Below are 22,578 nucleotides of genomic sequence, written 5' to 3' on the forward strand. Positions count from 1 at the left end.
ATTGATTTATTTATTTATTTATTTATTTATTTATTTATTTATTTATTTATTTATTTATTATCGTCTTGTTTTCTATGGCGTGGCTCAAGCTATAGAGCATGCTATTGTGCCCAACCATAATACACGATTTAATTTATGTTCAATTATACAACATACTACAACTGTGCAACTTATATACTAACTGGTAAAGCGCATGGCATAGATCCTACGGTTAATATTTACATAAAGAAAGTACATTACCTTAGATATGTTCTATAGATTATATTCCGATATATAAGTAACTTTTGCAACACATTTTGAACAGCTGAGTACTAGGAATGTTTCTAACTTCAGCCGGCAGGGAATTCCACAGGCTGTTTGTAACGGGGATGAATGAATCAGTGTAACTAGTGCCGTAGTGTTTTGGGTAGGGAAACTTATCAAGGAGTTAGTTAATGACCTTGTTTGGAGATTATTTCTGAAATATAGGTACTGAAGGTCATCTCTCAAGTAAACCGGTATTTTGCTTCGTAGAACGCTATGAATAACTGACACAGAAATAAAAGGAGTGCACGTAGGGTTATACAGTAGGTTGTTATAGGACTTATCTTATTTTCAGAGTCATTAATATAATATTGATAATATGATTAAATAGCTTTAAAAATATCTGTCTACCCCCTTATTTAGCTCACGCTTCGCCACTGCGTAGGAGACCAGTTACTTATACCAAAACGGGGCAACGTAAAGCACAATTTTATGTCTTGGCGTCATTTGAAAGTTCACGTCTGGCCCTTGCGAAACAAATGCTCCTTTTTTTACCTTCTAAGACACGTTTCTCGAAGGTGATTCCATAGGTTGGAATAATTTTCAGTAAAAATAAAGGAGTTAACAGACTTACAGTTTTGTAGGTTTACCAGCGAAGCACATGTTCAGAAGGCACGCTACACTTCCACTAGCAGGAAAGAGTCGAGACTCCAAGTATTCACCAATAGTAACAAAATAGGAACGAGGACGTCGTCACGAAATGCCCGTAGAGAATAGTAAATCTAGCCTGGCTTCATATCCCGGTACATCCGGACTCCATGGCTGCTCAACTCGAAGTCAGTCGCTTTCCCACGCTTACCAGAGTGCGTTAGCCGGGCCTCTAACAGGCCGAGCGCTGATTGGTTGAGACAGTAGAGGGAGAGCCACCAGCAATTACAGTGCTAGGTCGTAGAGCGCAGCACGGACAAGACACGGTACCATATACACACGTAGAGAACATGAATGTGGAAAAGTAGACCGCATTAAATAATAAACAGAGAAGAAGTTGATTGGCAAGAAACCCCGAGACACAAATTTCAGTGTTCGTAATACGTTGGTCTACACAATCAGATAAAAAGTCCCGATTAATGTCATTGTTGTGGTGATTATGTTTCATTCTACATAAAATCATTTTTTGTCCCTAACCACAAGTTAATGAATGTAAGATCGTCTGTTAACAAACTAACAAATGTTACGTAATTTCAGACGAAGGTTAGGATTACACCCTATTTTAATGACATCCCGTATTAAAGTAATGTGAATACAAGAAATTAAATAAATGAAAAGACAACATATTTCCAAGGACCAAATAATACAGCACATATTATTTTAAAAATTATTCCATTTAGCTGAGGTTAATTTTCAATCATTACAGCTACACAGAAGGTGTTTATACAAACTATAACATGAATATATATTCATAAAGTGCACAGTAATAACATTTCATTGATCGTTATACAAATTTGAGTCAGATATATATTCATTTATAATAAATGAGCCAACAAAACAACAATGTATCGATGGGAATAAGGTGCCTACTAATAGCAGGTTTTACTTTCAAGCAAGTTAATTTTATCTGATACATTTATTTTAATCCATAACTGGAACACACATTCTTTGTCACACACATAAAACTTCTAATCTTCTGTATTGATAATTTAACATGTAACCCATACCGTTCTATACAGAACATTGTACAGCCTTATCTTACCTTGTGATGAATTTCAGTCATAAGAGGTTAACTGTTTGCACTGTGAAAGAAAGAAAATGCGGAAATCCTATTTAAATAATAATTTAAAAATAAATGTCCGTATATTTCTACCGTGTTCATTAAGCAAGTATCTCCCAATTACCGAGACATGATTTAACCTTTCCTTATAACAGTTATGATTTCATAGTTAGACATTAATTTCTGCAAGAGTTCATGCAGTCGAGAATTCATATACCGGTGTTTAATTACAAAATTGCAGCTAAACAAAGAATTATAGCGAGCCATCAGTGGTTGCATCCGACCCACCACAAGTCGTGGTTCGTTAAGAGAGTAGTAGGAAGTACATAATAGAGTGGTCAACTGCTGTAGAGTAAATACCAAATAAATTGATCAGTGGTCCTGAAGACCGAAGTGTTCCAGTTAAATGTTAATGATGCACAATACCAAAACGGAATAATATTTCAAAATTACAGCAATTTAAACCTCTTCTACACAGGATATAACTAGCCGAAATCACTCCTCATTACAAGACATTCACATTAGAAACAAACAAGTAAAGTAATGAAAAAATTGATATCTAGATAATAAATAACAATACCTCCTAAACAAATGAACACTAGTAATCTTTGACTATGAAATCAGCACCCAAAACAATCTACTGTATTGTATATTCATTGGGCATCGTGCTTCTCTCAGTCTGCTAGCTGAAGTGAGCCAAATTAACTCACAACTTGAAGTAATGAAGTACAGTTATCAGATTAAGCTGGGCTAAGTTATTTTGTTAGCATAAGTGAATAAATATCATCCCATAAAGAGAAAAAGGCAAGAAATATGTAGGACTATATTAAAACAGACATGTGTACACCCACTCGGCACAATCAATCAATCAATCAATCAAACCAATCAATCAATCAATCAATCAATCAATCAATCAATCAATCAATCAATCAATCAATCAATCAATCAATCAATCAATCAATCAATCAATCAATCAATCAATCAATCAATCAATCAATCAATCAATCAATCAATCAATCAATATCCACTTAGGAGAGACACCAAGGTGGAAGATTCCCTATCTGCAATTTACCTTTTTTTATAAATCATTCCAAAGGATTTGGTAATTTATTCGACCGGTCAAGTTGGCTGTGCAGTAAGGAGCGCGCAGCTGTGGGCTTGAATCCGGGAGATAGTGGATTCAAACCCCACTGCCTGCAGCCCTGAAGATAGTTTTCCGTGATTTCCCATTTTCACACCAGGCGAATGCTGGGGCAGTAGCTTAATTAAGGCCAAGGCAACTTCCTTCCCATTCTAGGCCTTTCCTATCCCATCGTCGCCATAAGACCTATCTGTGTCGGTGTGACGTAAAGAAAATAGAAAGGAATGATCATTTATTGAATACATCCCGTGGTAAATTATCCTAATCCCTAACTCCCCTTCTATAAGCTAAGGATTTCTCCAATTTTTCGAATTCTAACTTTGTGAACTTTCCTACTTTTAAAAACATCACTTAATTTTATTAGACTACGCCATCTTTCCTCTGATAGCTCGGAATATACCGCTTAGTCGAACAGCTCGTCTGCTTTCTCCTAAGTCTTCCAAGCGCAAACGTTGCATCATTTTTGTAACACTACTCTTTTGTCGGGAGTCACACTGAACGAGCTGAGCTGCTTTTCTTTGGATGTTTTCCAGTCCCCGAATCAAGTATTCCTGGTGTTCGTTCCATACAGTGGAATCGTACTCTATTTGGCGTCATACCGGGGACTTATATGCCCTCTCATTTTCATGGTTACTATAACCCCTAAATACCCTCATAACCATGTGCAGAGATATGTACCTTTTATTTACAATCCTGTTCATGTGAATACTCCAATGAAGATCTTTCCTTATATTAACACTAGGTACTCACAGTGATTTCCATAAGGAGCTTTTACCCCATCACCACAGTAATTAATCCTGAAAGGAATTTTAGTACTAGTGAAATTTTGTAACTGCTAAGACTCTTCATTTTGCTGAAAATAATTTTTAAATTACCTGAAACATATGGTAACAGTATTACACCAGCAAAAGAGCCTAACAGTTATAAATTATCTGAGTCGAGATAGCTTCAGATGTCACAAATTAGTGAAACCCACAACCTGACTTTTATCCCTGTTTACCATACTATGGCCTATTTTATGTTTCACAACATAAGTGTTCCAGTAACGTGTTACATACGCATAAAAATAAAATGGCCTAATATTTCAAAAGTATAGCAATGTAAACCTATCCAATACAGGATGTATCAAGCTGAAATCATTCCTTATTACAAGATGTTTACATCAGAAATATACAAACAATTGCAAAACTATACCAGCACAGTTTTCATACCTTAAACAATTTCTGCAAATGGCATTGTGGTGCCACATAGGCCCGGTGAGGTATTTGACATCTTGTTAATATCAGCATAAGTGAATCGCCATACCATAACCAAAAACGTACAAGAAGTGTGTAGGCCTATATTAAAACTTAGACATATATACACGCACTCAATACCTTGTCACAAACAGTAGGAAAATTATATTAGCACATTTTTCTTACTGTACATTAAACAATTTTGATAAATGGTATTGTGGTACATAGGCCCAATTAAGAGCAATTTTACACTCCGATAATATTTGTATTCAAGAAAATTAACATTTTCTGGTTTGCGTCGGTACCTACTTTCACTCATAATGAGTCGCGCTTTAGAAAATATTATCTCCGCAGGAACTGGCGTTGCAGGAACACAAAGATATTTTTCAGAAAGACTTTACAACAGCTCCGTAATAGATTTGTGCTTCCTCGAAATGTCGGCTGGGTCCTCTTTCAATTTTAGGAAGGGCTAGTCAAGTTATTACCTTAAAACAATATTTGCGCGCTTGTAATAAGCCACCTTCTCCTCTAAAAACCCAAATATTGGATGTAGGTGATCTGGTACTGCTAGAAGGGAGAGGAACGTCCTGTTCAGCATCTGTTTTGGTACAGTTCTGGAAGATTAAGAGTAACGAGTTTCTGAGCATTATCTGCATTTTCAGTTCTCTCAAACCCTGCTTTTTTGAATCGTGGGTTCAGAATTTTGGCTGATACAGGAAAGACTATTTTCTCCACCTGTCCAAATATTTTGTCTATTTCTTGGATAAGGTTATATCTTAGACAGCACAGTCTTTGGAACCTTGTTCCGGACTGTGATCTTAACTCCCCTAATTAGAGAAGATTGTTGGAAACAACTCGGCAGAAGCTTAGTGGTTTCAACACTGCCGCACTGTCCACTAATCGGCAATGAGTGGTGACGGACTGTTCGGTAGTGATGATGCTGTAGTAACCTTTCCAATTCCACCGCGTCACCACATCCTTCTTCCATTTATATTGAACGGTATTTAGCTGTGCCTGGATACTGCGCAACTTGTCAGCTGAAACAACGCAGGACTTGAAGTATGTTACCTGAGTTCTGCAGATAAGGAGGATTTCATCAATATTCTTGGTATTACTTAACCCACTCTGCACAACTAAGTTCAGCGTGTGGGCCAGGCAAGGTAGCTGGCTGATAGAAAGGGCCCGCTCTTATGTTGGATCCACCATCAGTTATAACTGCTACAACATTGATGTGCCATTATTCTAGGGTTCTTCTTAGGACATCGGAAGGGTAAGCTGCTGTGTGGTTTGAATGCAACTTAAGGGTATTAAAGACATTAGATTTTAGGGCAAATTCACTGTTGAAAAAGTGTGCAGTTACCGTGATAAATGAGATTGTGCTAGAATGAGACCAAATATCTGTTGTAATACCTACATGAGGTGTCGGATGTAGGTTCCTTTGTAGTGCTGCTTTCGTTGCTTGGTAAAGTCCTGGAAAATAGTGTCGGTGAGTAGGCGACGGTCAGGCATTCTATACCTGGGTTCTAGGTCCTTTATGGGGTTTGCAAATCCTCTATTCTCGACGAGCGACAGAGGCCGCAGGTCTTCTGCCACCATTTCAGCTACCAGAGTATCAAGATTCCTTCCTTTTTCTTGAGGTAGCCGTAACTGAATGCAGCTGGAAGAATGGTTTCAGATGTCGATATCTGTTGATTGTCAGAAGGAACATCATTATCTTGCGTCACTCTAGTATTGGCTCCTCCTGGAAACACTGTAAAATGCTTCCGTTTCAAATGATCTCTTAAATTGGAGGTGTTGATTTTGCACTTGCGAATGAAAAACACATTAAACATTTAGTTGAAAATTCGGAAGATTTTCCAAGTGCTCCCAAACTGAAATCTATTCCTTCTGCTCATTTTGGAATTAAAAAATGCACGCACAATAGAACGTCTATGACGCAAGCAATACTCAACACACAAGTCCAGATGGTGACAGCGAGAGAAAAAAACCGCCAGACTAAATATTTATTTAACATGGTTGACAATATTTTGAAATTAAGACAATATTTACTGCACGCCGTCTAGTTAATAATAATTGCCAAACGTTAAAATCACTTCTTACACATACTTTTATTCATTTCGCAAAATTTGTGGAGCTTGCAAGTTTGTTCGCTTCTGCGAGGGGTGGGGGTGGGGAAAAACCCGAAGGTATTATTAGCTTTATTCGCTTATGTTTACATCATAATTAGCGCCAGTCTAGTGGTTCATACCAAAGAGCATAGAGAATACTATCAAATCTGACCTTACACCATGGCGAAACAGGAGACCGATTTCAGCGCCGACACGAGGAAAAGATTGGAATTTGCGATGCGAATGAAAAACCGAATGTAAACGGAAACAGTCGATTGTAACGGTAGTTGACGATCGAATAATTTGGATGTTTTCATTCGATAGTCCCGTCACTAAGTAGGTCTACCGTTGAGGTTCAAGTGAAGGCCACCTAAGCGCAAATCCCTATCTCCTGCCCACCCATTAGGATCTCACTTCCAATTCTCCGCGTACCCATTCCATAGTCTCATTTATATCCCCAATCATTCTCCATTCATTACCCCTCCTACACGGTATCCCACTTATAACTATCCCTGCCTCCTTAAACTTCTTCCATTCTGCAGTAACCAGACCCCACAAATCTGCTGGTTGCCTTACATTGAAAATTACCACCGTCTCCTTATCCCCCTTCATCATTTCTATTTTCTTCTACATTTCTTTTAATACTCTACTCTGGTTTCCTTTCCTCAACGTGTCTGACCCGAGCCTCAAACCCACCCTCTTTAGATCCCCTCCTCCCCCGGTCACTTTCTCCTCTCTCTCCTTCCTCCTATCCACCACTCTACTTCCCCTTTACTCTTGCCCCACCGCTCCTCTGTAACACTTCCCTCTGCTAATCTTCCTGCAGTGACTCAAACGAACCTCACCTGGGTCAACCCCTTTAGGATAAGCCTAAGCCCTCATTGCCGGAGTTTTGAAATTTCAATGTTGTTATTTTTAATTAATATTCCCTGCATTTTCATACTACAAAACATTTCAAAGTAATTTTTCTAAAAATTGGATCCTTGGTTTCTAAATGACGGCCTGGTACCGTACGGTACCCTCAGGCGCTTGACATAGCTTTTGGGTAAAACTTTAAAGTTGCTTCCTCTTTAGAATACCGTGTAATTTGATGCTTAATATTGTTACGGAACATCACTTACTAATACAAATATCTTTGCAGTAAAGGAACAAATGGTGTTTATGGGTCCATTTGCCACATCTTTAGGACTTCTGAAGAATAACATTAGCCCAGACATGATACATAGTCACCTATTTCCACTTTTCACTGTTGTGAAGTGACAAAAAGCAGTTTACACATACGCCCACACTACAATTGACACATTATGTGCGGACGCGGGATTGGCATTCGGCGGCTGCACATCGCCGTCGTTGATTTGTTGGACCAATTGAACCTCAAGGTGTCAGATACTCTAAAATCAAAAGAAGTGACAACAAATGTACTTATTTCTATTCAGAATACCGCCCAATTATATACATCGCAATCAATATTTTCCATGTAGCTTATTCCGATGGTGCTTCCACGTGACGTCGACGGACATCCACCGGCCTTAGGAAGTTGCAAATAACGCCTCAGGTATGTCATTACAATATCTCTCCTAAATTCCAACTGATTAATTTTATTACCCGATTTCCTCAACAGCATCCACGAATTGTTCACCATGTTGTATAAAAGCCATGCAAATATTGGTCACCACCACTTTTTCGCACGGATACCAGTCCCATAGAGGGCTACATTTTCGCCCATACGATCGGTGCCACCCATACAGTTCTTGTACTTTCCGAATAGTTTTGGACATGGAACTGACAATTTTTACTTTTCAGCTCGACTGTACCAACTAACTTTTGACATAGGTTGCACTCCATGGCAGGATGATACCACAGTAGCTACTGCGTTGTCAATCCAGCGCACGACAATTATCCCTTCTTCCCTCCTTGTACCGTATTCGAATATGCCTCGTTTCTTTTTCTTCATTTCAGTAGAAGAAGTCAGTGGACAGTCTTTTGGGACTCGATTTTCTCGAGAGCGAAGGTGATTCACTAATTTGAAGCCGGTGAACAAATTATCACAATAAATTGTATAGGGAAATGTTGAACGGCAACAAGTAGCTGGTCCATCATAGATACTAAGGGAGCTGCAGCTTTACCGAATTTAGTTTCATACGGTACTGTGTATTGGCAAAGGGATTTTCCCTTGATAAACTTGAAAAGGCATTAAATATCTGGAAACTGTGTTCAAACACCACACTTTGAAGCCAAACCTGATCGGCTTCCCAATTATGAACGGCTAACACCCGTGTTTTCCGTAGAATGGTATCATGCACTCGTGGTAATCAAAGTCGTGCTGCGCTGTAAAATACTGACGGCATTTTTTTCTCTACGATATTTATGAAAGGTCTTAATTTCCACACTTTGTCATCTGTAACCAGGCACAATGAATGAAGAAAGCGATCTCGGTGCATGCCACTGCTGACCAACTCATGGTGAACGTCGGCCTCGTCTTTTCCCAGGCACTCGCACACATCCACTTAGAAGTAAAATGGTTACGAATACTCCATTTCTTCAGGGGTTACTTTGGGATCTTCTTCATTTTTAAAAAGGGCATAATTCCTAGCCTCAGAGCACAAGAAATTCACGATTTCATCGTCAAGAAACAACTCAAATATGTCGGTCAGTGTCATATTAGGAAAGTGGAAAAATTCTCACTGGGGAAGTGACTGTTGTGGGAACTAGCTCATCCGCTATCCATAGCTGGCGGACGAGGTGCTGATTTCGCTCTCTTCGCGGGCCGTGGATTATAATCAGACATGGATTCTCTACTGCTGTGCGGAATTTGCCGCTTCAGCACTATTTCAGCTTGTGTTCGGTGTTGGCGTCCCGTTAGGTTATCTGCGAGACCGCCTTCACCTTCCCCAGCCGAAACTTCATCGGATAATACATTGAATTCCAGTGGTTCAATGTATATCGCTTCAACTTCAGTATCCTTCTCTTCAAGAATGCACAGAACTTCATCAAGCGTAAAGCCACTGAAAATAATTTTACACGTTATTAGGCGCGATACATCACGCTCTCCACGTGCATTACGACGTGGAAATTTGAGTAAAATCCACAATTATATAATTCAATGGCCCATTATTTGTGACTACAGTATGAATTGTTTTCTAGAAGTAAGGAGGAGGAAAGAAACAAGAAGGTATGGTAAGCGCCGTGCCGTACCATACTGTACCAACGAAATATTTAGTGTCATAACAGCGAATACAGAAATTCTGACCAATTGCTTGCTATTTCAAGTCAATAAACCCCGGGATACATAATTGTATTGTCAGCATTTAGAAGCAATATAAAGCAACTTACCTCAGACGGGCACTCATCTTTATTCCTCTCGATAGATCTCAAATTCCAAGCAGTTGTCGCCGCCAACAAAGAGTTCAATAAAACCCTCTGTTGATTTCGGGCATTGTAGGGATAATGTAAAACAGAGTTGTCAGATATGTGGTGCGAGTAACGATATGTAGGAGAAAATCTGAAATAATGCGCACTGGTACCGTACGGAATGGCAGGGCAACCTACCTGCTTTCTGGGGATCAGAAGAACCAAACCTGTAGGGATGGGCGAAGTTTTTCTTTTTCTGGAAGAGTTCTGTTTGTTCCGGTTACGAAAAAATACTTTGTTCCGAATAACTGTTCCAATAACAGTTCCGCCTCTCATTGTTAGTTTCATGCTTGACTTTTAATGTCTGTAGAAGACGCTGAAACATGGCTTTTATCACAGAAAATGTGTATTAATAAAACATGAGAAAGGAACAAGTAATTAAATTAAATTAATTTTCAGGTTTGATCTGTTGTTATATATTCAATTTTCAGGTATTTCATAATAAAAAATTAGTTTCTACAGACAGTGGAACAGTCATATATTAGCTAAGATGTTTATATGACAAATAAACACAGATGCTAGTAAAATATGAAACATGTAGGCCTTGTTCAATAACATTTAACACGTGTTTTATATAGCTGTATGCATAATAGTCTATTTCTAACCATTCTTATGAACAAATTGCAGTGGATAGCACAGAACAAATAGCCGTAAATCGCGGTAACAGAATACTTTGACGATGCACGTGGTTTCAAGCAGCAAGAATTCATACGAATAAAGATTAAAAATCAGTGTCATGCATACCTTCGCTGTCTGTCAAAATGCTGACTAAGATGCGCGCCCCTACGTCTTACAGTTTCATATTTCGAGGGTTCCCTTCCCCTTCCCTGGATGGTTCAGTGCAGTCAGTTTTCAAAGAACTTCAAAACCAGTGCAGAGAAATAGCACTCACATTCGCCCGGAGTCTGAACAATCAGACAGCCAGCGGAGCGGAACATGCGCGGTTCTCACACACCTAGACCAATAAGGAGAGTTGGATTCGATTTTGGACCAATCCCGCCGAGTGCAGGCGATACGGAACACTGTTCATTCGGAACAGGGTGTTGCTATACCAGTCTCGCCGAGTGCAGGCGATACGGAACACTGTTTTTTTCGGAACAGGGTGTTGCTTGACCGATCCCACCGAGAGCAGGGCCTTGTTTTATAAGACATTTTTCACTCATAATATTTATTAATATTACGAGTAGTACAGAGGCTCCGTGGCTCATGCGGCAGCGCACCGGTCTCTCACCACTGGGTTCAGAGGTTCAAATCCCGGTCGCTCCATGTGAGGTTTGTGCTGGACAAAGCGGAGGCGGGACAGGTTTTTCTCAGTTAACTCACGCTTTCCCTTCATATTTCTTTCCAGCCAGACTCTCCAGTAATATTTCATTTCATCTGTCATTCATTAATCTTTGCCCCAGAGTAGTACGACAGGCTAGATGGGGACTTCAATCATTCTATTCCTGAACCGGTCAAATGACGTTTAATAGAGGTATTGGGTAATATTATTAGTTAGGCCTATTAGTTTAAGAGTACAAATTATTAGTACGCTACGAAGAAGTTAAAGATGACAAATGTGAAATTCTAGGTGTACAGTTCATTTCTAAAGATAATATGGCAACTTTATGTCTTTGGAGTGTACATATTGGGAAAGGGTAGCACTGACGCTGAATCAGAATTATTTGATAAGCTAATCAGAAATGTGGGAAACGACATGGAAAGGAATGTGATTGTAGCGGGAGATCTGTATTTACCAAATGTCAATTGGGAATGTAATGCGAACGGCAGGAAGGATGACCAACAAATGACAGACAAGCTAATATGGGACGGACAGCTGATTCAGAAAGTGATGAAACTAACTAGAGGCAAAAATATCCTGGACGTGGTGCTGACAATACCAGATGAGCTCTATAGAGAAACCGAAGTAATAGAAGGTACCGATATTGGTGATCATGAAGCTGTTATTGACGTAGTTAAAAATAAATTATGGAAAGGAAGGTTGAAAAGCATTAGGCAGTACAGTAGTATAATTGGATGGTTCGGCGGCCTCCTCCTCCGCCCGCAGCGCGGAAAATTTGAATTTTGGCGGGAAATTTGAATTTTGGGGGGAAATTTGAATTTTGGCGGGAGATTTGAATTTGTAAACAAAGCCACGTGCTTTTTGACAGCTGTCATCGACAACAACGCATCGCTAACCTCACTGCCGCCATCTTGACGGGCCTAAACCTCACTAGTGCCAACTTAACCTAAGTAGCGTGAGGTAAACAAAGCCACGTGTTTTTTGACAGCCACGTGCTTTTTGACAGACAACAACGCATCGCTAACCTCAGTACTGCCATCTTGACGGGCCTAAACCTCAGTAGTGCCAACTTAACCTAACTAGCGCGAGATAAACAAAGCCACGTGCTTTTTGACAGCCACGTGCTTTTTGACAGGTTTGTAAACAAAGCCACGTGCTTTTTGACCGACAACAACGCATCGCTAACCTCAGTACTGCCATCTTGACGGGCCTAAACCTTAGTGGTACCAACTTAACCTAACTAGCGTGAGGTAAACAAAGCCACGTGTTTTTTGACAGCCACGTGCAGCTGTCGTCCGCCATCTTTAAACCACAGAGCACTGTGCTGCCCTCTTTAGCTAGATACATGTGGTGGCGGCAAATTCCACGTGCTCTTGTTTGGAAACAAAGCCATGTGCTTTTTTGTCATCCGCCATTTTGAGCACAGTGCTGCCCTCTTTAGCTACTTACCTTTGAAATGTGGTACGTCACAGCTGTCATCCGCAGTGCTGCCATCTTAAAGGGGCCTAAACCTTAGTGGTACCAACTTAACCTAACTAGCGCGAGATAAACAAAGCCACGTGCTTTTTTGACAGCCACGTGCAGCTGTCATCCGCCAACTTTAAACACTGTGCTGCCCTCTTGCGTCACCTGTCATCGGCAGTGCTACCATCTTGGTGGGCCTAAACCTTAGTGCTACCAACTTAACCTCACTAGCGTGAGATAAACAAATCCACGTGCAGCTGTCATCCGCCATCTTTGAGCATCGTGCTGCCCTCTTTAGCTACTTATCTTTGAAATGTAGTACGTCATCCGCCATCTTGCATCGCAAACCTCAGTGCTGCACTCTATGTAGTGGTGGCAAATTCCACGTGCTCTTGTTTGGAAACAAAGCCACGTGCAGCTGTCATCCGCCATCTTTGAGCACCGTGCTGCCCTCTTTAGCTACTTATCTTTGAAATGTGGTACGTCATCCGCCATCTTGCATCGCAAACCTCAGTGCTGCACTCTATGTAGTGACGGCAAATTCCACGTGCTTTACAAACCTATGCGCTTTTTTGTCAGCTATCATCCGCCAGAGAGCACCGTGCTGCCCGGCGGCGGTAAATTCTACACGCTTTACAAACCCATGTGCTTTTCTGACAGCTGTCAACCGCCAGAGAGCACCGTGCTGCCCTCTTTATGCTGGTGGCAAATTCTACGTGCTTTTTGACAGCTGTCATCCGCAAGAGAGCACCGTGCTGCCATCTATGTGGTGGCGGCAAATTCCACGTGCTCTTGTTTAGTAAACAAAGCCACGTGCAGCTGTCATCCGCCATCTTTGAGCACTGTGCTGCGGGTAATTTCGTCAGCTGTCATCCACCATCTTTAATCTACAGAACACCGTGCTGCCCTCTATGTAGTAGCGGGCAATTTGAAAAGTTCTGTTAGCTATCATCCGCCATCTTTGAGCACCGTGCTGCCCTCTTTAGCTAGATACCTGTGGTGGCGGCAAATTCCACGTGCTCTTGTTTAGTAAACAAAGCCACGTGCAGCTGTCATCCGCCATCTTAGAGCACCGTGCTGCGGGCAATTTCGTCAGCTGTCATCCGCCATCTTTAAACACCGTGCTGCCCTCTTTATGGCTACTACCTTAAGCACGTAGTAGCAGGCAATTTGAAAAGTTCTGTTAGCTATCATCCGCCATCTTTGACCACCGTGCTGCCCGGTGGCGGCAAATTCCACGCGCTCTTGTCTGGAAACAAACTCACGTGCTTTTTTGATAGCTACCATCCGCCCTGCTCTCTGTAGTAGCGGGTAATTTGAAAAGTTCTGTTAGCTGTCATCCGCCATCTTTGAGCACCGTGCTGCCTGGTGGCGGCAAATTCTACGTGCTTTACAAACTCACGCGCAGCTGTCATCCGCCAACTTACATCGCAAACCTCAGTGCTACACTCTATGTGGTGGCGGATAATTTAAAAAAAAAATAATTCTACAGCAGCCATCTCTCGACGCTAATTGCACAAGATGGTGGCTATACATGACTCTTTAAAGGTGCTTATGCAAGATGATCGCTATACATAGACGCCCTTGGGATGCTTGCGCAAGATGGCGTTTATACAAGGCTCCTTATGAGGGATGCTTGCGCGAGATGGTGGTTGCTCTTATGAGGCGGCTTAAGGATCCTTGGCTAGAGACGCCCTAAGGATGCTTGCGCAAGATGGCGGATGCAAATGGCGGCTATACATAGCTCCTTATGAGACAGCCAGTACTCGATACAACATGTGATCAGAACATTGATTGATGTGTTCAGAACACAAAATAAGTAGAATCGAACACTGTACTCGATACAACATGTGATTAAAACATTGTCTGGTGTGATCAGAACACTACATAAGTAGAATCGAACGCTGTACAACATGTTAGGGGATACCTTTGTTTAGATTGAAACATAACAAGACTAGAATTGAACACTGCACTCGATGTCGTTACATGTGATCAGAACAATGATTGATGTGTTCAGATCACGAAACAAGTAGAACCGAACACTGTACAACATGTTAGGGGATACCTTTGTTTAGATTGAAGCATAACAAGACTAGAATTGAACACAGCACTCGATACAACATGTAATCAGAACATTGACTGATGTGTTCAGATCACTAAACAAGTAGAACCGAACACTGTACAACATGTTAGGGGATACCTTTGTTCTAAGATCAGATTGAAACATAACAAGACTAGAATTGAACACTGCACTCGATACAACATGTAATCAGAACAATGATTGATGTGTTCAGATCACGAAACAAGTAGAACCGAACACTGTACAACATGTTAGGGGATACCTTTGTTTAGATTGAAACTAACAAGACTAGAATCGAACACTGCACTCGATGTCGTTAACCTTAACATGTGATCCGATACAACATGTTAGGGGATACCTTTGTTTAGACTGAAACATAACAAGACTAGAATTGAACACTGCACTCGATGTCGTTACATGTGATCAGAACAATGATTGATGTGTTCAGATCACGAAACAAGTAGAACCGAACACTGTACAACATGTTAGGGGATACCTTTGCCTAGATTGAAACTAACAAGACTAGAATCGAACACTGCACTCGATGTCGTTACATGTGATCCGATACAACATGTTAGGGGATACCTTTGTTCTAAGAACCGAACACTGTACAACATGTTAGGGGATACCTTTGTTTAGATTGAAACTAACAAGGCTAGAATCGAACACTGCACTCGATGTCGTTACATGTGATCCGATACAGCATGTTAGGGGATACCTTTGTTTAGATTGAAACATAGCAAGCCTAGAATCGAACATTGTTTGATGTGTTCAGTACAACTTCAATGATTAACACACACACACACACATACACACTGTGCACATATCGCATAGCTAAAAACACACTGTGCACATATCGCATACCTAACACTTCAAATGATTTGCTTAGTACGAAAATAAAAATAAAATCTATACCGCGTAGCTAACTCGTTCATCACACTGCTAAGACGCTTAGTAATTGTGAATACACTCATATGAAAATCAAGAAGCACACTGCGTAGCCAACTCGCTCGGCTCACTCGCTTAGTAATTGCAACACTGATACACACACGGATAAGAATGTTCCGAGATACTTACATGTTTTTTAAGGGGCGTGAAAGATCATAAATTATATGTACACATGTTGTCTCCTTTTCCGCCACCACAGGTATCTAGCTAAAGAGGGCAGCACGGTGCTCAAAGATGGCGGATGATAAGTAGTATAATAAGCGGGTTCTGCGGCACCTCCGCCGCCGCACGCCTCCTCCGCCGCCGCCGCCGCCCGCGGGAAATTTGAATTTTGGCGGGAGATTCGAATTATGGCGGGAGATTTGAATTTGTAAACAAAGCCACGTGCTTTTTGACAGCTGTCATCGACAACAACGCATCGCTAACCTCACTGCTGCCATCTTGACGGGCCTAAACCTCACTAGTGCCAACTTAACCTAACTAGCATGAGGTAAACAAAGCCACGTGTTTTTTGACAGCCACGTGCTTTTTGACAGATAACAACGCATCGCTAACCTCAGTCCTGCCATCTTGTCGGGCCTAAACCTCAGTAGTGCCAACTTAACCTAACTAGTGCGAGATAAACAAATCCACGTGCTTTTTGACAGCCACGTGCTTTTTGACAGATTTGTAAACAATGCCACGTGCTTTTTGACAGCTGTCATCGACAACAACGCATCGCTAACCTCAGTACTGCCATCTTGACGGGCCTAAACCTCAGTAGTACCAACTTAACCTAACTAGCGTGTGGTAAACAAAGCCACGTGCTTTTTGACAGCCACGTGCTTTTTTGACAGCTGTCATCAGCCATCTTTAAACTACAGAGCACCGTGCTGCCCTCTTTCATCACCTGTCATCGGCAGTGCTGCCATCTTGACAGACCTAAACCTTAGTGCTACCAACTTAACCTCACTAGCTCGAGATAAACAAATCCACGTGCTTTTTGACAGCCACGTGCTTTTTTGATAGCTGTCATCCGCCATCTTTAATCTATAGAGCACAGTGCTGCCCTCTTTAGCTACTTACCTTTGAAATGTGGTGGCGGATAATTTGAAAAATGCTTTTCGACAAGCAGCCATCTTTAATCCAGAGAGAACAGTGCTGCCCTCTATGTGGTGGCGGCAAATTGAAAAATTCCACGTGCTCTTGTTTGGAAACAAACTCACGTGCTTTCTCGACAGCTACCATCCGCCATCTTTAATCTATAGAGCACAGTGCTGCCCTCTTTAGCTACTTACCTTTGAAATGTGGTGGCGACAAATTCCACGTGCTCTTGTTTAGTAAACAAACTCACGTGCTTTTTTGTCAGCTGTCATCCGCATCTTTAATCTATAGAGCACAGTGCTGCCCTCTTTATCGTAGTAGATGTAAATTCGTCACAGCTGTCATCCGCAGTGCTGCCATCTTAACGGGCTTAAACCTTAGTGCTACCAACTTAACCTTACTAGCGCGAGATAAACAAATCCACGTGCTTTTTGACAGCTGTCATCCACCATCTTTAATCACAGTGGTGCCCTCTTTAGCTACTTACCTTTGAAATGTGGTGGCGGATAATTTGAAAAATGTTTTTTGATAGCAGCCATCTTTGAGCACCGTGCTACCCTCTTTTGTGGTGGCAGGCAATTCCACGTGACAGCGGCCATCTTTAATCATGAGAGCACCGTGCTGCCCTCTATGTGGTGGCGGCAAATTCTACATGCTCTTGTTTGGAAACAAACTCACGTGCTTTTTTCTGACAGCTGTCATCCGCCATCTTGCATCACAAACCTCAGTGCTGCGCTCTTTAGCTAGATACCTTTGAAATGTGGTGGCGGCAATTTGAAAAAATCTATGTGCTCTTGTTTAGTAAACAAAGCCACGTGCTTTTTATGACAGCTATCATCCACCATCTTTAATCAATAGAGCACGGTGCTGCTATCATGCAGGCAATTTCATCACCTGTCATCCGCCATCTTTTAATGAACAGAGCACCGTGCTGCTCTCTGTAGTAGCGGGCAATTTGAAAAGTTCTGTTAGCTGTCATCCGCCATCTTTAATCAAGAGAGCACCGTGCTGCCATCTATGTGGTGGCGGAAAATTCTACGTGCTACGCGCAGCTGTCATCCACCATCTTACATCGCAAACCTCAGTGCTACACTCTATGTGGTGGCGGATAATTTAAAAAGAAAAATTCTACATCAGTCCTCTCTCGACGCTAATTGCACAAGATGGTGACTATACATGACTCCTTAAAGGTGCTTATGCAAGATGATCGCTATACATAGACGCCCTTGGGATGCTTGCGCGAGATGGCGGTTATACAAGGCTCCTTATGAGGGATGCTTGCGCGAGATGGTGGTTGCTCTTATGAGGCGGCTTAAGGATCCATGACTAGAGACGCCCTAAGGATGCTTGCGCAAGATGGCGGATGCAAGATGGCGGCTATACATAGCTCCTTATGAGACAGCCAGTACTCGATACAACATGTGATCAGAACATTGATTGATGTGTTCAGAACACTGTACTCGATACAACATGTGATTAAAACATTGTGTGGTGTGTTCAGAACACTACATAAGTAGAATCGAACGCTGTATTAGGGGATACCTTTGTTTAGATTGAAACATAACAAGACTAGAATTGAACACTGCACATTGATTGATTGATGTGTTCAGAACACAAAATAAGTAGAATCGAACACTGTACTCGATGTCGTTAACTTCAACATGTGATTAAAACATTGTCTGGTGTGTTCAGAACACTACATAAGTAGAATCGATCGCTGTACAACATGTTAGGGGATACCTTTGTTTAGATTGAAACATAACAAGACTAGAATTGAACACTGCACTCGATGTCGTTACATGCGATCAGAACAATGATTGATGTGTTCAGATCACGAAACAAGTAGAACCGAACACTGTACAACATGTTAGGGGATACCTTTGTTCTAAGAAGATCAGCTTGAAACATAACAAGACTAGAGTTGAACACTGCACTCGATACAACATGTAATCAGAACATTGATTGATGCGTTCAGATCACGAAACAAGTAGAACCGAACACTGTACAACATGTTAGGGGATACCTTTGTTTAGATTGAAACTAACAAGACTAACACTTCAAATGATTTGCTTGGTACGAAAATAAAAAAATATATACCGCGTAGCTAACTCGTTCATCACACTGCTAAGACGCTTAGTAATTGTGAATACACTCATACGAAAATCAAGAAAGCACACTGCGTAGCCAACTCGCTCGGCTCACTCGCTTAGTATTTGCAACACACACGGATAAGAATGTTCCGAGATACTTACATGTTTTTTAAGGGAGGGTGAAAGATCATAAATTATATGTACACATGTTGTCTCCTCCAAGTTGTAAGATGAAATAGACGCAGTACTGCGAGTTTCCGTTCTAGCTGGCGAACGGAAGTTGCATGATATCTCAGCAAAAAATAAAAATACGCGTGAGCTTGCAAGTCAGACACAATGATGGATACCGCGATTCAAATCCTGGTAACTTATGCCGTCGGGAAGGGTATCCGGCGAGCATCTAGCTGTAAATCCCCGATTCTCGACAGATTCTTAATCCCAGTTCTTTGACGTCAGGAAGGGCAACCGGTCGAAAACAATAGTGTATGATGTAAGAGGTTAGATACTACCAGTTTTGTGTCAGGAAGGACAACTATTCTTTAAACAAAACAGATTCTTAATCCGAGTTCTTTGACGTCAGGAAGGGCAACCGGTCGAAAACTATAGTGTATGATGTAAGAGGCTAGATACTGCCAGTTTTGCGTCAGGAAGGGCAACTCAACAAATCCTTGCGATTTAAAATCTTGGTCAGGAAGGGCATCCGGCTTTAGTGATACAGCGATTTACAATCTAGCTGTAAAACCCCCAATTCTCGACAGATTCTTAATCCGAGTTCTTTGACGTCAGGAAGGGCAACCGGTCGAAAACAATAGTGTATGATGTAAGAGGTTAGATACTACCAGTTTTGCGTCAGGAAGGGCAACTAGTCTTAAAACAAAACAGACTCTTAATCCGAGTTCTTTGACGTCAGGAAGGGCAACCGGTCGAAAACTATAGTGTATGATGTAAGAGGTTAGATACTGCCAGTTTTGCGTCAGGAAGGGCAACTCAACAAATTCTTGCGATTTAAAATCCTAGTCAGGAAGGGCAGCCGGTCGTAAAACTATGGTGTGAGGCGGGGTGTGCATAAAAGCCAGCATTAAGTAAGGGCTGTTGATAGGAGGCGTTAAACCATGTGCATGCTCCTTCACCAGGAGAAGCCTACATGCCGGTACCGTGCAGGTTCTTTCGATAGGAGTAGGCACTGTGTGTGTTTTAACCTCTCCGTACAATCATGATATTTTACGTTAGGAACTTACATAGGCTAAATGCTACACATTCCGTGGCAGAGCCGGGAATCGAACTCGGACCTCCGAGGGTAGCAGCTAATTACACTAACTACTGCACTACAGAGGAGGACTATTTCAGAATATTTTACAACCTTAATTGGTACTGTGTTTTAAGAGCTTGAATGGTACTCAGCTAAGAAGACGTTCGCGAGTTACAAGCCGCTTATCAGCATGCAGTGTCCTCGTTCAAGGCCGAGCCGGAAGATACGTGTACAATTTCAGCTAACACACGCATTCCGCTGCTCGCTCTGCGCTGATACGACTTCATGGACAGTAGAACAAACCTATAGCCTACAGTATGCATGCCTCTCACCCGGTAGTCTCGGGTTCGATTCTCTTGGGAATAAAAATGTGTTTAAATCGCAAGAATTTGTTGAGTTGTCCTTCCTGACACAAAACTAGCAGTATCTAACCTCATACACTATAGTTTTCAACCGGTTGCCCTTCCTGACAACTCGGATTAAGAATCTGTTTTGTTTAAAGACTAGTTGTCCTTCCTGATGCAAAATTGGCAGTATCTAAGCTCTTACATCATACGCTATTGTTTTCGACCGGTTGCCATTCCTGACAACTCGGATTTAGAATCTGTCGAGAATTGGGGGTTTTACAGCTAGATTTTAAATCGCAGTATCACGAACTATTGTTTTACTGCTGGATGCCCTTCCTGACTAAGATTTTAAATCGCAAGAATTTGTTTTAAGACTCAAGTCTTGTTATGTTTCTTTCGTAATCTGCAAGTCTAAACAAGCATATCGCTGCACACTCTTGCCTTCACGATGCGTGTTCGATAATTGTTTTCAACTAGTTGCCCTTCCTGACGTCAAAGAACTCGGATTAAGAATCTGTCGAGAATCGGGGGATATACAGATAGATGCACTTCTTAGATTTTAAATCACGAACTATTGTTTTACTGCTGGATGCCCTTCCTGACTAAGATTTTAAATCGCAAGAATTTGTTTTAAGACTCAAGTCTTGTTATGTTTCTTTCGTAATCTGCAAGTCTAAACAAGCATATCGCTGCACACTCTCGCCTTCGCGATGCGTGTTCGATAATTGTTTTCAACCGGTTGCCCTTCCTGACGTCAAAGAACTCGGATTAAGAATCTGTCGAGAATCTGGGATTTTACAGCTAGATTTTAAATCGCAGTATCACGAACTATTGTTTTACTGCTGGATGCCCTTCCTGACTAAGATTTTAAATCGCAAGAATTTGTTTTAAGACTCAAGTCTTGTTATGTTTCTTTCGTAATCTGCAAGTCTAAACAAGCATATCGCTGTACACTCTTGCCTTCACGATGCGTGTTCGATAATTGTTTTCAACCGGTTGCCCTTCCTGACGTCAAAGAACTCGGATTAAGAATCTGTCGAGAATCGGGGGTTTTACTGCTAGATTTTAAATCGCAGTATCACGAACTATTGTTTTACTACCGGATGCCCTTCCTGACTAAGATTTTAAATCGCAAGAATTTGTTTTAAGACTCAAGTCTTGTTATGTTTCTTTCGTAATCTGCAAGTCTAAACAAGCATATCGCTGCACACTCTTGCCTTCGCGATGCGTGTTCGATAATTGTTTTAACCGGTTGCCCTTCCTGACGTCAAAGAACTCGGATTAAGAATCTGTCGAGAATCGGGGGTTTTACAGCTAGATTTTAAATCGCAGTATCACGAACTATTGTTTTACTGCTGGTTGCCCTTCCTGACTAAGATTTTAAATCGCAAGAATTTGTTTTAAGACTCAAGTCTTGTTATGTTTCTTTCGTAATCTGCAAGTCTAAACAAGCATATCGCTGTACACTCTTGCCTTCACGATGCGTATTCGATAATTGTTTTCAACCGGTTGCCCTTCCTGACGTCAAAGAACTCGGATTAAGAATCTGTCGAGAATCGGGGGTTTTACTGCTAGATTTTAAATCGCAGTATCACGAACTATTGTTTTACTGCCGGATGCCCTTCCTGACTAAGATTTTAAATCGCAAGAATTTGTTTTAAGACTCAAGTCTTGTTATGTTTCTTTCGTAATCTGCAAGTCTAAACAAGCATATCGCTGCACACTCTTGCCTTCACGATGCGTGTTCGATAATTGTTTTCAACTAGTTGCCCTTCCTGACGTCAAAGAACTCGGATTAAGAATCTGTCGAGAATCGGGGGATATACAGCTAGACGCACTTCTTAGATTTTAAATCACGAACTATTGTTTTACTGCTGGATGCCCTTCCTGACTAAGATTTTAAATCGCAAGAATTTGTTTTAAGACTCAAGTCTTGTTATGTTTCTTTCGTAATCTGCAAGTCTAAACAAGCATATCGCTGCACACTCTTGCCTTCACGATGCGTGTTCGATAATTGTTTTCAACTAGTTGCCCTTCCTGACGTCAAAGAACTCGGATTAAGAATCTGTCGAGAAACGGGGGATATACAGCTAGACGCACTTCTTAGATTTTAAATCACGAACTATTGT

The sequence above is a fragment of the Anabrus simplex genome, chromosome 10 (assembly GCF_040414725.1).
Source record: "Anabrus simplex isolate iqAnaSimp1 chromosome 10, ASM4041472v1, whole genome shotgun sequence".
Lineage (NCBI taxonomy): Eukaryota > Metazoa > Arthropoda > Insecta > Orthoptera > Tettigoniidae > Anabrus > Anabrus simplex.